Genomic DNA, 9,757 nt, shown 5'->3' on the forward strand with positions numbered 1-9,757 from the left:
CAAAAATGTTTATTATTCCCTTTTATATCAAAATATTGAATAAATTATCTAGTGTATTACAATTATAATGTAAGTTTCAAAACAAAAATTTTGACCAAATCAAATCTTGATTTATAATTACTATACTGGCAATACTTAAACCTCATTTTCCACAAGGGTTCACTGTTTTTAGTTAGCTTATGTTAAAAGTAATGTCACTTATTCCCAATTGTCTTGCCCCTTCTCCCTCCCCCCCCTTTCCTTCTCCCCTCTCTTCCAGGCAGTAAATGCTCTTGTTATTAGAGATCTAATCTCACTCTTTAATTCTCCAACATAAAACTTTAAGCAAATATATTCTACTTAAAGCTCTGAATTGTCGAATTACTTAAACCCATAGGAGTTTTTTTTACTCTAATTTCTCCCATACTATTTTACCTTTTTCATAGTTGTCAGAAGGTTTGCCTGAAGATGACAATGAATCACAGAGATAGATAATAATAGGTCTTCCACAGCTGCAGACTTATCAATTGCATCCTCACAGGCATTTCCAAGAGAAACAGGATCAGTTCCATCAGTATGAGCAGAGCACTGCACAAGAGTAAGTGCTCTGTGCAATTTTATAGCAGAAAAAGATCTCTAAGTCAAAATGGGCAATTACTTTTCCAGGGAAAGTCAAATTTCCTTTTTGTAATCACAACATGCTTGATTGTATGTTGTGTGACAAGAATCAGTATACATAGTAACAAACCTGCAAGGCAGCAGACCTGACTAAGAGCAATTCTGGAGACCTTATATCATCAGTTCAGTGTGCTGGGCACTAAGGTGGGAAGCAAGTGAGGTTGTATGTGAATACTCTGATCAGACACAATGGCAGCTCCTGTAAAGAGGGCCAAATCTGGATTATCTAAAGGGATATTAATAAGGTTACTATGAGACTTTTCAGCCAAGTCAACAACTGAGGCAGTCAGGTTTCCCTAAGGTAGGAAGATCAGAGAACAATGTTGCAGGGTTAAGGACAGAGAACCTTCTAATAGGGCCATTTTCCCTACCAAGTAAAGTCCCTTCATATCTAGCAAGCCTTTGGTCAGAAAAGGCTTGGGTGTGATGGTATGGTAGCAAGGCCTCAACTTTGTGAGGGCACTGAATGATTAAAGGATTTCCCAGGGCCATGGCAGAAGCCTTATCTACTAAGAGGATAGTGGTGGTGAACCAGCAACCATACTACTCAGTTGAGCTAAAAATAAGCTATGGGAGGGACAGCTAATTAGTTTAGTGGAGAGAGGTTTATCTGATGGAATCTACTGAAGGTAATATCCAATAGCAACTAAAATGGCACAATCCTGCTTCTTTTCCTTTGGAATTGCCAAGTATCAAATTGCTTATATGTGATTCTGAGAGACAGAATATGTTCCAGCAGATAGAACAAACTCAAGATGCTCTACCTGAGGCTTGCAGCCCCTGTACCTTTGACCTGGAGACCTTGCATCCACAGTAGTAAAGCTGGAAGAGAAGATAACTATCCTTTTGGCACATGTTAAAACTAAGGCTAGTCGAAGATCATAATATTGTACTAAAACTGTGAAGAAAATAGAGGCTAAATCTTGCTGTAAAAATTGAGAGAACAGAGTAGAAGACTCAATTGCTTTGAGGCAAAAGAGTCCAAATCTGTTGTTGATTATTCTAAGTAGATATAAGCAGGTATCTGGATTCTGAACTTAGAATAATGTTTAAAAAACCAACAATATGGCATACAGATTTGTATTATTACTGTTATTTATCATCTGTACAGATATTATTATCTGTATTATTAACATTACTGTAAATCTTCATGAGGAAAAGAAGAAACAACTGTGTCAGGGCTGAGCACCAGAGTATGGTTTGTCCTTAATTCTCGAAGAGGACCAGAATGATATCACTATGTTACAGTCAAGTTGCAGTGTGTCTGACTATGGCTGATTGTTATGATTTCCACTCTTAACATAATATATGGGATATATGTGAGAATCATAGGATTCTCACTGTTTCCCTGAATGGTCTCTTGAAATTTACTGAAATTATCTATTCTCTCTGCCAAAAGTTTCATATCCTCAAATTGGGCATCTCTAGTGTGTTATAGCTGGGCAACTGTTGCAGGTTGGTTAGAAGCCCAGTGGAGATCTCATAATGGCCTGGGTCCTTGACTTCATACACCCACAATTTGTTTGTTTGTATAACACAATAACACTTGCTCTTTCTCCTGAACATAACAGGGTCTTCATGAGATCAGTCATGTTACCCCATGCTGGGTTATACATATATGAAAGATAGCTTTAAATCTAGGTATATCTTTCTTCCAATTAGAGAAGTCTGATTATCTAAAAGGATGATGCTCTTTCCCCTTGCTGCTTGTTGTATTTTATTTATAAGAAGAAAAACGGGAGATGCTGTTCTTCACAAGAAGCAGATGCAGAAAGGACAGAGGAAGAATAAGGAAGGCAAAGTTTTGGTAAAGCTTTATAAATAAGAGTTGCCTGCCTTTAGACAGAGCTTCCTAGCAATGCCAGTAATAATCTATCAGGGGCCAATCTTCTACTCATCTAAATCCTATCTATATGGATGCAATTCCCACAGCTAACACTCCAATAGTGTAGGGCTGTTTTGGCGAATTTCTCAAATACTCTGTTTTTAAAGCTTTAAAATTTTTAGGTCATTTAGGGCCCAAAGGTTCTTTGTCAGTGACTAGAACCAGGTAGTTGGTCTTAGGAAACTCCAATGTGAAACTAAACTGCTCCCTATATCTTTAGGGAATCACAAAGGTCAATTCCCTTCAACCTTTGTAAAAGCTTTCTGGAGATCGTCACATACTTGATGTTCAGGCTCATGAAACTAAGAGGCCCTAACTGAGGACCCTCCTGGTCATTTCACTTATGGATGTACGTGGTGTTAGGACTGATCATCCTTGCTTTCAAAACTGCTATCAGTGAGAACTGCTTGGGTTTCACTATCAGTCCTTGCTTTCTATAGTTGGAATGATAGTGCTGCTCCTCCAGTCTCAGGTACAACTGCCAGCCCTTTCTCTTTCATGTCATGCTCATCTGTACTGAAGAGATCCAGAGACTAAGCTTACAAACTATCTTTAGTTTAAAGTTAATTATACTTCAATAAAATTGATGTCAATTTCTCAGAGGAAAAACTTCTAAATATCCAGTTTTATTTACCAGTAGCAGCTTAAAAAAAAAAATCTATTTTAACTCTCCTGAAAAAGAAAGCCTGTTAGCTAGTTGGCTAGGAAATAAAAAAGGAATAAACATTCTCACTGTTGACTTCATTGAGCAGTTTCTTTTAGCAAAGTGAAGTAAAAAAAAATTAGGAAGAAAAAACAAGTCTGAGTTTTAAAAATAAGATTATGGCCATGAGATACTTTCTTTTTAAAAGCTTTTTATTTTCAAAACATATGCATGGATAATTTTTCAACATTGACCCCTGCAAAACCTTCCCTTCTTTCCTCCCACCATCTCCCTAGATGGCAAACAATCCAATATATGTTAAACATTGTAAAAATATATGCTAAATCCAATATATGCATACATATTTATACAATTATCCTGCTGCACAAGAAAAATCATATCAAAAAGGAAAAAAGAGAAAGAAAATAAAATGCAAGCCAAAAAAACAACAAAAAGAGCAAAATGTTATATCCACATTCAGTTCCCACAGTCCTCTATCTGGATGAAGATGGCTCTCTTCATCACAAGACCACTGGAACTGGCCTGAATCATCTCACTGTTGAAAAGATCCATATTATCAGAACTGACCATTGTATAATCTTGTTGTTGCTGTGTACAATGATCTCCTGGTTCTGTTCATGTAAGTCTCTTCAGGCCTGTCTGAAATCATCCTTTTGATTGTTTCTTATAGAACAATAATATTCCCATAACATTCATATACCCTAACTTATTCAGCCATTCTCCAACTAACAGGCATCCACTCAGTTTCCAGTTTCTTGCTACTACAAAAAGGGTTGCCCAAACATTTTTACACATGTGGGTCCCTTTCCCTTCTTTAGTATCTCTTTGGGATATAAGCCCAGTAGAAATACTGCTGGATCAAAGGATATGCACAGTTTGATAGGCCTTTGGGCATAGTTCCAGATTGCTCTCCAGAATGGTTGGATCAATCACGAGATACTTTTAAGTGCTCTGGAGCTTTAAAACAAATCAATCATAAATTTGAACTGTCCCTTTTAACTCACTTAGCAATTTTACTTAAAAGATAAGAATTTGGAAATAAATCAAGGCAAACTCACCAATCCATGACTTTTTTTTTCATTACCTCAGGCTCTGAGAATATAGGTGTGAACAGCAAAAGGAATCCAACCTTACAGAGCTTGAATTTATCATGGAGCCAAAAGTGAACATTCCTCTGATGACATGCTATCTTTTAGGTCCCTTGCAGGTAGGAAAATCAAGCATGTGAAGATAATAACACCCAAATTACAAAAAGAGAAACTGAGGCAGAGCTTCAAGCCAATAGCACTCTAAGCCCCTTCTAATGAAGTGGACCTTTCTTGTGGTTTGAGATACTTCTGGTCCCCAGAATGTTGCTTTTATAGGGTTTGATACCAACTTCAATATTTAAACACTTTAGTGGAGCTGAATACAGAAAACAGAATCCTATTGGTTCATAGACCTTGCTTCAAGGGCCAAAAAATGATTCATTAGCTAGATATGGTATTTTTGGGGGTAGGCATCATAAATTTGGTGAAATATGGAATATCTCCTTTGGCTGGTCATAAAATGATGAGCTCCTCTTCAGATTGAACGAGAGGAGATGTGAAACAAGTGGAACAAATTGGAGACTTTTCTGTACCAAATTCTCCATGTTTGTCTTGGTTATGGAATTTGAGCAAAACAGAAGATATCTTTATTGGCACCACCTTGCTAGAGTTCTCCAGCTTCAGACACTTAACACTTCCTAGCTGTGTGATCCTGGGCAAGTCACTTAACCCCAATTGCCTCAGCAAAAAAAACAAAAACAAAAACAAAAAAACAAAAAAACCCAATATAAAGAAATATTTTTCAAGATATTCTTTCTGGGTGATACATATAACTCTTGTGTCAAAAAGCAATTTGCATAAAATGCTCTTCATTGGTTGATATTACTCAATGTTCCTCATTTGCTTGATGGCAAAGTTGAATCGATCTTTTTCCCATCTCTAACCAACTCTACTCTCAACTAAGTGTCTGAGGCCAGATTTGAACTTAGGTCTTCCTGACTTCAGGGCCGGTGCTCTATTCACTGGGCTACCTGGCTGCCCAATATTGTCCTTTTTAAAATTCCTTTTTTTATTCCATTGTTAATGTATTTGAAATGGTTAAGGAATTCTTAAATATGGTTTTCTTTGCTTTTCTGAAACCAACTAAAAGATTCTGAAGTGAAAAGATTAAAAACTCTACCAGGGTGGGGATCAAAACTAGCAGGGATAAGGAGGATCAAGAATACCAGAAGGAAAGGAGCAGAAAGAGCCAGAAAAGTCATTGAAAGTCATTGCATAAAGTGAACTGAGCAGATAGGAAGTTTCAGTGCTAAGGGGATTTCCTCAAGCCCTTTGGGTCCAGAATAAAGGCATTCAGCCAGAAGTAGAGACCTCATGGAGTGCTTTCTAAAACTCTTGGGAAGGGATTTTCTGGGAGAGAGGCATTAACTTTCACTTTGAGCATCTTTCCCTCCCTATTCCCATCCTGCCCCCAACTTTGTCCATAGGAAGATCTAGGGAGCCTAAATGGGTTTAGAGGGTTTTTGTCTTCTTATCTTTGAAAAGGAAATCAATCAATATTGATTTCTTTCATTTTTAGTTTGATTATAGGATTAACCTTCTTTCTTTTGCTGTCAGTTTTTTTATATTTATTTATTTATTTTTATTATAGCTTTTTATTTTCAAAACATATGCATGGAAAATTTTTCAACACTGATCCTTGCAAAACCTTGTCTAAGCACCACAAGCACCACACCCAAAACTTCCAGCAATCAGTAGCTGTGAATGGCTACCTGTGTTTTCCTGGTTTTGGCCCACTTTCCTCTTGTTACCATGTATGTATTTGTGGAAGATCTGTCATAGAGTATTATGGGAAGATGTTTATAACAATTGCTTTTACTGAACAACCTAAGTAAATGTTGTTTGTTTTTCAGTTATGTCTGACTATTTGTGACCCCGTTTGTTTTCTTGGCAAAGATATTGAAGTCATTGCCACTGCCATTTCCTTCCCCAGCTCATTTTACAGATGAGGAAACTGAGGCAAACAGAAGTAAAGGAACTTGTCCAGGGACATAGAGCTAGTGTCTGAGGCCAGATATGACCTCAGGGAGATGAGACTTCTCTCTAAATGGCACTCTATATACTGCATCATCTAACTTTCTACCTTAGTGAAAACTGGCTAATTGATTCTCAACTGATAATCTTGGCTGGAAGCATACTGGTGGGGGCTTGAATCAATGACATTAAGTTACCCTCCAAAAAAATTAACAACAAATGACATGTGTCTACTTTCTCATTTTTACAAAATCTTAATGAGAATAGTTTATACACATATTAAGGAAATCCTTACTGAAACTGTGAGAAGTAAATAGATTATACAGATTTTTTTTTTTTTTTTTTGGCAGCAGATCACATCTTTAGTTACCCAACTGACAAAAAGTTACAGAGAAAAAAAAAGTATGTATCAAGCAATTTTAAAAGCTTTCCCTCAATCAAGTTTTTCTATGTATATATTAAAATATTCCCCATAAAGATAATTGTTCAACAATTGTCTTATAATTCCTCCATAAAAATAAAATGAATATAAAAATTATGTAAGAAAGTGACTAAAATGTAAAATGTTCATACCATTTAACCCAATAATTCCATTACTTGGCATTTAGCTCCACAAAAATCAAAGATGAAAAGAATACTTGATTTATACTAAAATATTCATAGTTAGGCATAGTTTGGGGTAGTATAAAAGCTGGAAATAATGTGGGTATCTATCAACTGGGCAGTTAGCATGGTGTGGACAGAGACTGGGCTTGGAGCTAAGAAAATCTAATTCAAAATACTGCCTAAGACCCTTACTACTCATGGGACATTGAGCAAGCTTAACCTTCCTATGCTTAACCTACCTATTGGTTTCATCATCTGTAGATAACAAATGAGTTAGACCTCCTCTACCAAATCTTACTTGAAATGGCACAGTTGGATCCCTTGATGGTGGCTACCATGTATCCCCTTGGAGTTCTAGGGATATCCCTGAGGGGTTAGGGGTATATTTCTAATGCTACATAATTTATAAGTTCCTGCCATTGTGCTCCCCCCAGTGTTTATCAGTTAATGTCAATTAGTCAGCTATACTAAATTAGCTTTTAGAAAGGACTTTATACTAAGGTGATAAAGAATAGTTGGTCCAAAACATCTTTATCCCCAAGTCTGTGACACACTCTCCCACAAGTACATAGAGTCCAGGAAAAAGTTGGCTCAACTTTAGAGAACATGCTACAAAGGAGTAAATTAACTCATAATCCCTGGAAGTCATTTTGTTGGAGTCCTCAAAAATGTTTCTCTTTGATACAATGTAGCTTTCTACTGAAACTGCTTTTCTTTTCTTTTTTTTTGCTCAGTGTTACATGAGTAGTAAGGGTCTTTTTTTTTTTTTCTTTTCTTTCTTAGATTGAATGTAAATACCATGATTTCTGCTTTGACCAGAAACTCTGAAGATCTTCTCCTACCAGATTTATTTATTTAGATTTTTTTTTGGACTAAGTAAAAGAGGAGATTTTTTTTTGCCTCAGTTGCTACCCAGCCTTAATCACTGAATGGGTGCAACCTCAGTCTAACTGGGACCTTTTGAAGACCTTAGCTTAAAAAGGTCAAGGTTTCATCCAGGGCCATCTCCAGTCGTTTTGATCTATATCTGGCCACTGAACCCAGATTAGTCTGGAGGGGAAAGTGAGGCAGGTGACCTCCCCTAGCCCTCCCACACTTCAATTCAATTCACTTACATGCCATGGCATACCTCCCTGAGGTCATGGTCCTCTTCGAGAATGAAGGACAAATCTCTTCTAGTCTGCCATAAAAGTCATGCTGCAAAAGAAAACATAGATCTTACCCCCCCCAAAAAAAAAAAAATCTCTGAAGGAAAAAAAAATGCTTCAGTCTGTATTCAGATACAATCAGTTCTTTCTCTGGGTATGGATAATATTTTTCATCAAAAGCCATCTAAGTCCTTCAGAACAGTCATGAATCATTGTGTTGCTGAGAATAGCAAAGTCATTCCTAGCTGAGCATCCAGCTGTTCTGTACATAGTACATTTTACTTTGCTTGAGCTCATGGAGAACTTTTCAGGTTTTTCTTAGAGCATCCTGCTCATCATTTCTTATAGACAATATTCTATCATAATCACAAGTAATGGGCTGAAACTGAGCAGATATACTTGGACAGCCAAGCACTTAAGACTAATTACTTATTGGATAATACTCTATTAGAATATGCTTGGAAAATGGCCCGCCCTCCTATCCTGTACTGGCTTGATCTGTTGGTATATAGAGAGAATAGTAGGAGGGATTAGAGAGTGGAGTCAGAGAATCAAGAGTGACTTCTGGCCAGCGGAGGAAGATGGAGATTGCTGTGTCCATTCCTCTCACTTGGACAAAGAATAAAAATCAAGGACTTTTGCTTATCTGGACTCCAGCTGATTCTAAGATATTCAGGGTGTTAACTTGGTCTTCACAATCATATATCACAATGTATTCAGCCATTCACTAATTGATGGAGCATCTCTTAGATTTCCAATTATTTGCCCTGAGAGAAGAGCTGCTATAAATCTTTTTGTACATCTAGGTTCTTTTCCCTTTTTTTTAAAAAATAAAACTTATTTTAAAATCATGTAAGTAATAAAGCAAGATACATATACTTACTAAATATTTGCCATTTTCACAGAAGTCCAATGTAACGAGTATTCCCTATAAATGTCATAATTCTACTTGGTGATGATATTGTGCTAACTGCAAATCAAATCCTCGAGATTTTTCTCAATGAGATCTACAGCTACTCAAGAGATATTGGCCTAGTAATCCACACAGGAAAAAGCACCTGGATGAAGACTAAATCTTGGCCACATACATAGTAATAAGAGTATTCATTTCACCGAGTATACTAACAAAAACACAGACATGTTTCTGAACAGCATAAGTAAATTGCAAAGCTTTTTCAGTATATGCAAGCATACCTTTAACATGAAAATCTACCTTTAAAATAGTTTTATTGAAAAAAAAAAGTTTTATTGGTGTCTATTGTTTTTACAGAACAGATCATTCTCTTGGCTATGGCGCCATTACTTCTCTGTGCTGCCCTGGAATTGAATTATCCCTCTTTTTTTAAACAAAGAAAAAAAGTAAAAACAATCAATAACCAATCACATCTGAAAAATGCTTGCAATATTCTGCTGCTACCTCTCTACTGAGAGGAGGGAAATGTATTCTTCAGAATCAATATTAGGAATCAGTCTTCTTCTTCTTCTTTTTTTTTTTTTTGAATACCACTAGTCTCTCTATGAATCATGGAACACCACAGTCACTGAAGAATTAAAAATACTAACAACAACAAAAATACTAATAGAGAGATTTATAAATAAATGTAAAATAAATGTAAATAAATGTAAAAAGGTAATAGTGATACATTTTTATTCTTTTCTTGTTCTGTGATTTTCTGAGAACCCAAAAGAGTAGTAGAAGGAATTGGAATGGTAAAATCTAGAAGTACAGTAATGG

This window comes from Antechinus flavipes, chromosome 5 (assembly GCF_016432865.1).
Source record: "Antechinus flavipes isolate AdamAnt ecotype Samford, QLD, Australia chromosome 5, AdamAnt_v2, whole genome shotgun sequence".
Taxonomy (NCBI): Eukaryota; Metazoa; Chordata; class Mammalia; order Dasyuromorphia; family Dasyuridae; genus Antechinus; species Antechinus flavipes.